Below are 7,835 nucleotides of genomic sequence, written 5' to 3' on the forward strand. Positions count from 1 at the left end.
AGATCCAAAGAGGACAATATCACATGCGGGTGGTCTGGCTACTTTTAGATTGAAGCATATAGGAGATTTGAAAAAATCGCCTTTTAAAACCTTGAGGGGATCCAAAGAGGACAGTATCACATGCAGGTGGTCTGGCTATTTTTAGATTGAAGCAGATAGGATATTTGAAAAAATCGCCTTTTAAAACCTTAAAGGCTGGATTGTAAGAGGATTCTCCAGATCCAAAGAAAACAATATCGCATACGGGTGGTCTAGGCTGTCACAAAAAATCCTAGTGGAAACCATGACTATTTTTAGATTGAAGTAGATAGGAGATTTGAAAAAATCTCTATCTAATGGTTATCGATTTAGTCTCCTAATCAAGGTAGAACCATTTTTCTACCATTTTTTTTTCTTTCAAATAATTCCCTCATGATCTTATGCTTTCAGCATTGAACTTTTGGCCATATAGAAATGGTTATTTTCTTTTCTTCACGTGCCGTCCCTCTTCCTTTGATTTATTATTGTAGTCATTTTGTTATTTTGACTAGAAGTTCAATCTTATTGGGACACCTAATTGCCATACTCAGGGAATCGTGTGGACTAAAATTTTCTGTTGACATTGTTTCTGTGTATTCGTTTGATTAATTCAGTAAAACAAAAATCAACATTATTTTGGTGTTTTATAAGAATATATAAATTGATTAAATTGATTAATGATCACATATATCATAAATAAAAAATCAAAATCAAAATAAAAATGCGTCAAAAATTTTATATTTTGGTGCTTTCAGAATCTTTGTTCTCAAGAAAATTTGTCTTTGCCGTCACTTTGCATATTGGGTAATATTAATTAATTAGCTTATGTTGTCAAAAAAATCGATTAGCTTATATAATATTTCTGGAAAATTAGAAATAAATAATTGCAGTCATTATTTCATATAAAATATTTTTATTAATTAAGACGTTTTTTCTCTCTCTTTTGTTTTTTTTTTTTTTGTGGGATCATATCAAGGCATTTGGTTCTTATATTACAATTTATGCCTTGGGTGCCATGGGTTGAAGGGAATATATATATATATATATATATATTGCTGAAAATTGGCTCAGGCATCAAATCAAATTATATGTATGATGAAAGTAGAATTCGACAAGTAATCAGATTAATTTTTACTTTAAGAGGACCGGGGCCATTCATGCTTTTCTGCGTTGTCCTCTAAAACTTTGATATTGACTCAACTTTTCACAAAAAATTTGAAAAAATGGGTATTAATTTCAATTACCAAGTACCAAAAGATCAACCAAAATGACCAAATTCCATAGAGTAAACTGTAAAATCACATGTATGATTCTAGATAATCATTTCGTTCAAATTGAATTATATAAAATGCCACGTATTATTACATAAAACTTTTTGTTGCTACATTTTAATTTATCATATTTTTGTCACCGAAAGTAATTATATAGAGAAAACTGAAATTCAGGGGCATCAATTGGAACATAGTTTTAAATTATCCTATATGCTAAATTAATTTCTAGTGGTACTTCGCCCATGAATAGTCAAGCAGGGCCTCTATTTTTTCTGGTGGATAGTGGCTCGGAATAAATTGGAATACGATCAACATAAGACTAAAAATGATCTAATATATAGACCAAAGCAAAGTGTATAAATACTCAACAGCATCCATTTCTTTCATTTTCTGGTACTAAGTAATTATTTAGTAATATGAGCCCAAAAACCACTGACCATATATAATGTTAGTCAACGAAACTAACTTTGAAAATTCAAATAAAAAAGTCTCAAGCTGAGAAGTGTTAGTTGGATTTGGTGGGTCAGAAAGGAAAAAAAAAATAGAGAAATCATGACTCCGTGATTAAGACATAATTAGAACAATATCATATATATATATGTATAGTAATACCCAAAACAATTATAGAAAAAGGCATCCATTGGTCGACCCTTCTACTTTTATTCATAAATTATACTTTTATTGCAATGACTGCAACACATAGCAAACCTTATTAAATGAAAAAAGTACATAAGGATAGAGTATTAATCCTTGGTTGCTTCATATTATATAATAAGGGTCTAATAATTGTTATCAGACCAGAACTGCTTCTGGAGATAGTCAATAATATTCTTATCAACTTGGAAAGCCTTGGTGAGAACATCAGGATTGATACGAGGGTCTGATCCAAAAACAGCGTTAGCAATAGTGATAACTCCTGCGTTTTGGCTGCTCAAAGCAGCAAAAGCAACAGCATTGTAATCTCCCCTGTTGAACTGGAAATGAATGAGACCAACTGGGAACACAAACACATCTCCTTTGTTGAGGATTTTAGTGAAGAGTTTGTTGCTTCCATCTTTTTGGTTGGATGTTACAAAACCAACCTACAATGTTCCCTCTATGACTACAAGGATTTCGGTGCCTCGAGGGTGAGTGTGTGGAGGGTTTAGACCATATGGTGCATAGTCGATTCGAGCCAAGGATATACCCAAAGTGTTGAGTCCTGGTATCTTTTCAACATTGGCTGTGTTTACAGCTGAGCCAACTTTTGATATGTTTCCAACCTTGTCGAACCCGTAAGTGAAGAAATCGTCAGCATTGACATCCTTGGGGTCCTTGCAGAACTTTCATTCACAAACACTGCAGCACATAAATTTCGTAATTATAGTATCATCAAACACATTTCAACAAGTACCATATAATAGAAATTTAAATGCATGTATATTAACATAAAATTGTATACGTACAACCACCGGTTTCGCCGTCGTTTAAGGCCACACAGAAGTCCTGAACAGGGTCGGGGTCAGAGGCAGAGACAAAGGAGGAGGCCAAAGCCAAGACGAAAAAGGACAGAAGGAGATAAGCACCTTGCATTTTAGAAAACTTGTCTAAAATTTATACTTAATTTTTTTTTTTTTTTAATAGTATAATGCAAAGTGAGGAATGAGAAATCTTTGTGGAAAACATGGCTATTTATAGAGGGGAAATCAACAAGCTAGTCTTTGTATCCTTTGAAGCAGATAGGAGACTCGAAAATTCTCTATTCAATGGTTTTTTGTCTCTTAATCAAGTAGAACCATTCTTCAACCACTACATATATACAACCATGCTTTATCTTTTTTCTTTTTTTCTTTTTTCAATTATATTCCTCATGACCTTATGCTTTCGGCATTGAAATTTTTGCCACATAGAAATGGTCTTTTTTTTTTTCTTTTCCTTCGCGAACTCCCCTTATTCCTTTGATTTTTTGTTGTAATCATTTGGTTATTTTAACTAGAAGTTGAATGTTATTGAACTACCTCATTGCTATCTCGGCTGTCCGTATACAGTGTGGAATTAAATTTAAGTTGACATTGTTGCTGTGCGTACCTTTAATTATTCAGTTGAACAAGTATTTAACTTTATTTGGTGTTTAAAATAAATCTAAAATATGATACTGTAAATTAAAAAATCAATGCTGCTTCAAACAGATTGTCTAAATTGATTAATGATCACATGGTCAGACGGCCCTATGACAACTAAACAAATATCATAACAAAAATAAATAAATAAAAACTTATCAAAAATTTCATTTTAATATTTTGGTGCTCGTGTTTTTTTGGGTGTTTAGAATAAATCTAAAATTAATATTGCTTCTAATATATTGTCTAACATGATTAATGATCACATGGTTAGAGGGCCTTAAGACTCGTAAGCAAATATCATAACAAAAATAAATAAATAAAAACTTATCAACAATTTCAATTTAACATTTTGGTGCTCGTGTTTTTCTAGATATTTTTTCATCTTTTAAAAAATAATTAAAAAAAAAAAATAGGGCCTCTTGTTGAGGTTAATTGCCCAACAATACTTGGGTGTGGGAGTCCAAAACTAGCTCCTAGCCAAGAATGAAACCCACAACTTGGTAGCTAGGTCTGAACTCCCGCAACCGCAAACCCAAAAATTATGGGATGATGGCTTCTTTTCATTTGCTTTACCCCTCAGAATATGGTGTTTGCCCTCCTTTTGCACATTAATTAGCTTATATAATATGATTGAATAGTTAGATAAGAAAATTGCAAATAATAACTGTAAAGTCATTATTACATATAATTTTTTTTTTTTTCTTGGAAAGGCATTTGATTCTTGTATTACAATCTATCCCTTGGATGTCTAGGGTTGAGCAGAATATTCGTTGGAGTTAAAAAAGAATTCTAATATTTACTCCAAACTATCTTTAGAGTCAAAAAAGAATTCTAATATTTACCCCAAAATATCTTTATGACAATGAGGATTAATATTGCAACATTATTTAAACATCTATATATATATATATATAAACTCCATAAAAAAAAATTTTAAAACGATTGTTATTTTAATATTGCATGTATAAATTCTATCTTGCGTAGCAAGCAACATATCAAAATTTAGAGCACTAGTGATCACGAAACCCTAAAGGCTGTACCTATCCGATTACAGAATTTTCTTCAACTGGAAATGAATTTAGCATTCATCTTTTGTCGATAAAGCCTCTTAAATTATTATTAACAAAAATTATTTATTTTTTTCGTTGAAAATTATTACCACATATTATGGTATGAAATATAAAGTAATTACAAAATAAAAATCATGACTAGTAATTCCAATAAAGACGACATTGATCAATCGCACCCCAAAATGATAGTATGATTACGTTTATTAGGTAATTTCTTTCAATTCATCTCAAAAATAAATAAATAAACTCATTTCTACTCACTTCTACTATACTACATCTGGAAAAGATCAAGGGATTTAAGACTTTCTTAAACTCCAAACTTAAACCAAATATTATACTAATTGACCATTAAAAAAATAAAAAGGTTCAAATATCATACTAATTTACCAAAAATGGCATACTAATTATACATACTTTGTCTCATATTAATTTTCACTTAAAATTAATCTTAATCCAAGGGCTCAAATTCTACTTGGATGATGATTTAAATTAAAACATGAAAATTAAGGTTTATTAGCTTCAAAATGGAGAAAATAAATTGCTGGCGAAGTAAAGGCCTTGAAGAATACTACTATGAATCATTAACGAAATCAAAGGACCACAAAATCTCTTTCCCCATTTTCTCCAATGCAAACAAATAGCAATCTGTCAAGCTCGGAGAGATCTTGAAAACTCCTTGTCAATGGTGGTTGATGATTTTGTACTTGTCTATTTTTAATTTTTACATCGTATCAAGTTTTCAAAATTAGCTTCAAGAGTTAAAAAGAGAAAGACAGAGGATAACGGAGTTTCTGATTCAGAGAGGCACAGTATAAGAGAGTTTCTGATTTAGAGAGACAGAAGTGATTAACAAATTGGACAAAATATTATGACTGAAAAATGAAATTAGATAAAGGTATACAATACCGTTTTTTGTATTTTAAAAATGAATATGAATCCAACAATAGGGAAACACATATTGCAACCCTTATTAAAGTGTAAAGCTAACATATAGTTTATGAATTCAATGGCAGCCTCTAATATAATTATGATCTAATTGTTGTCAACCCAGAACTGCTTCTGGAGATAGTCAATGATATTATTGTCAACTTGGAAGACCTTGGTGAGCACATCAGGATTAATACGAGGATCTGAATCAAACACGGAGTCAGCAATGGTGATTACTCCTGCATTTTGGCTGCTCAGACCGGCAAAGGCTACTGCATTGCTATTTCCCCTGTTGAATTTGAAGTGAATGAGACCAACTGGGAATACAAACACATCTCCCTTGTTAAGGATTTACGTAAAGAGGCGGTTATCATGTTGGTTGGATGTGACAAAACCAACCTCCAATGTTCCCTCAACGACTACAAGGATTTCGGTGCCCCGAGGGTGGGTGTGGGGAGGGTTTAGACCAAATGGTGCATAGTCAATACGAGCCAAGGATATGCCCAAAGTGTTGAGTCCTGGTATTTTGTCAACGTTGAGTTGAGTTACGTTTGAGTCAAGTGGGTTAGACGTGTCCCTGGGCTTATCGAGCCCTGAAAAGAAGAAATCGTTGGCCGTGACATCCTTTGGGTTCTTGCAGAACTTTCCATTCACGAACACTGCTCAGAGGAGAAACTTTTATTAGTATAGGAATTAATACTATATACACTATAAAATTAAATAGAGGTGAAGGAAAATAAAAATGGTAAACATACAAGCAGATTCACTGTCAGAGTCTTTGACTGCAACATAGAAGTCCTGCAGAGGGCTGGGATCAGAAGCAGAGGCAAAGGAGGATGCCAAGCCAAGACTAGTTAGGGAACTAGTCTCTGTATTTTCTCTGCACGAAATACATAGAAAACTTGGACAATTTTCCACTGCTTATTTATTTACTATTTATCTTAATCGAGGAAAAAATGTTCTTCAACCATTAAAAGAACAAGTAAAACTTATTTAATTTTTACTTCTTTGTATATTTCTCGAATTAAACTTTTGACATGGAAATGGTCCCTCTTTTTTTTTTTTTTTTTTTTATTATTCATATCTTAAAGATTGCAACTTCCCTTTTACCATATATAATTTAAGCTAACCATTAATTTGTTTGTTTTCTATTAAAAACTCACTATTATTAACTAGGGCACCTTTCAGTACCATGTCAAAGTCCCATATTGGTTTTGCTTAGCCGGTAATTCATGCTGAAATTTTTAAGTTGAAATTGTCACTACTGCTGTGCATGATCTGATCAGTCTCAAGTAAAAATCTATAATTTTGTTCTCTGGTATTAGATTAAAGATATCACTTAATGCAGGGATAGCAATTGAACTCTTTTTTTTTTTTTTTTTTTTTTTTTGTGAGAAGCAATTGAGATCGGTCGCTTAGTAAATTAATGATTAAATACCTTATGTTTTGAGGCCGGCACCGGGCTGTTAGTTATATTAATGCCGGACAGAAATACCTCTCATTGTTTCTTCTCTTCATCAATTTGCCCACTTCTTTTATAAGTAATTAAACTAATAATATGATTTATTATACTCTTTTGAGAAAAAATAATAAATATACTTATATTTTTAAAGCGTCATTCAATTCTTATGATGAAATTGGCAGAAGCATTAAATTATTCCATCTTAAGAATTAATTTAGGATTATAACGTTTTCTGAATTAGTTGATATAAATGAATGTGGAATTTGACAAATAATCAGATGAATACTTTTTATTAGTAATTTCTTTATATAAAGATTACTTGTTAAGTATTAAACTGATATATGGGGCATATTAATTTTCCTCTCACATAAATTTCTGTACCGTCCAATATCGACAATACATGCATTTCTAAAATCTAACAAAGAAGCCATTGAAAAAAAGGAAAAAATAAATAAATAAAAAATAGTAATTTACCCATTAGAGAGTTCTCTCATATTCAATATCATATTAGAGGCACTGATTAATTTTTAAACTTTCTACATGATCTAACTAATTATTAATTAAGTCTGTCACAATCTGGTGGATATATAGTCGGTGGAAATAATTGGAAATTTGGAATTCAACAAATAGACTTATTGTTACGAATTCTAAGAACAAAATTCAAGAACCTAAATCTAAAAACTAACACAGAAATTTATCGAGGTTCGGTCGAAATCAACCTACGTTCTCGTGCTTCAGTGTGAGGCTTCTGCACTAAATAAAATTGTATATGTTTACAAGCTCTAATTCAGATCAACAATGGTGATCTCACATAAAAATAAAAATAAATAAATCCAAAACACCAATCCCAAAGCCCCAAATACACCCTCGCTCAATCGTTTCCCCAGAGAAACCAGTCAATCTCACACAGAGACACAAAGCGATGGACAACCTAAAAGAACTTTGGAATTTCTCTCTCTAAAAACTGATCTGAAAATTTTCTCAC

The 7,835-nt window shown here is 31.8% G+C and overlaps 2 pseudogenes; both read right to left on the reverse strand.

Annotated features, from left to right (window-relative positions):
• Positions 1 to 2,016: 2,016 nt before the first annotated feature.
• Positions 2,017 to 2,990, reverse strand: LOC112488787 (germin-like protein subfamily 1 member 7; annotated as a pseudogene).
• A 2,503-nt stretch (positions 2,991 to 5,493) lies between these two features.
• Positions 5,494 to 6,906, reverse strand: LOC107434692 (germin-like protein subfamily 1 member 14; annotated as a pseudogene).
• Positions 6,907 to 7,835: the final 929 nt, after the last annotated feature.

This window comes from Ziziphus jujuba, chromosome 10, assembly GCF_031755915.1.
Source record: "Ziziphus jujuba cultivar Dongzao chromosome 10, ASM3175591v1".
NCBI lineage: Eukaryota > Viridiplantae > Streptophyta > Magnoliopsida > Rosales > Rhamnaceae > Ziziphus > Ziziphus jujuba.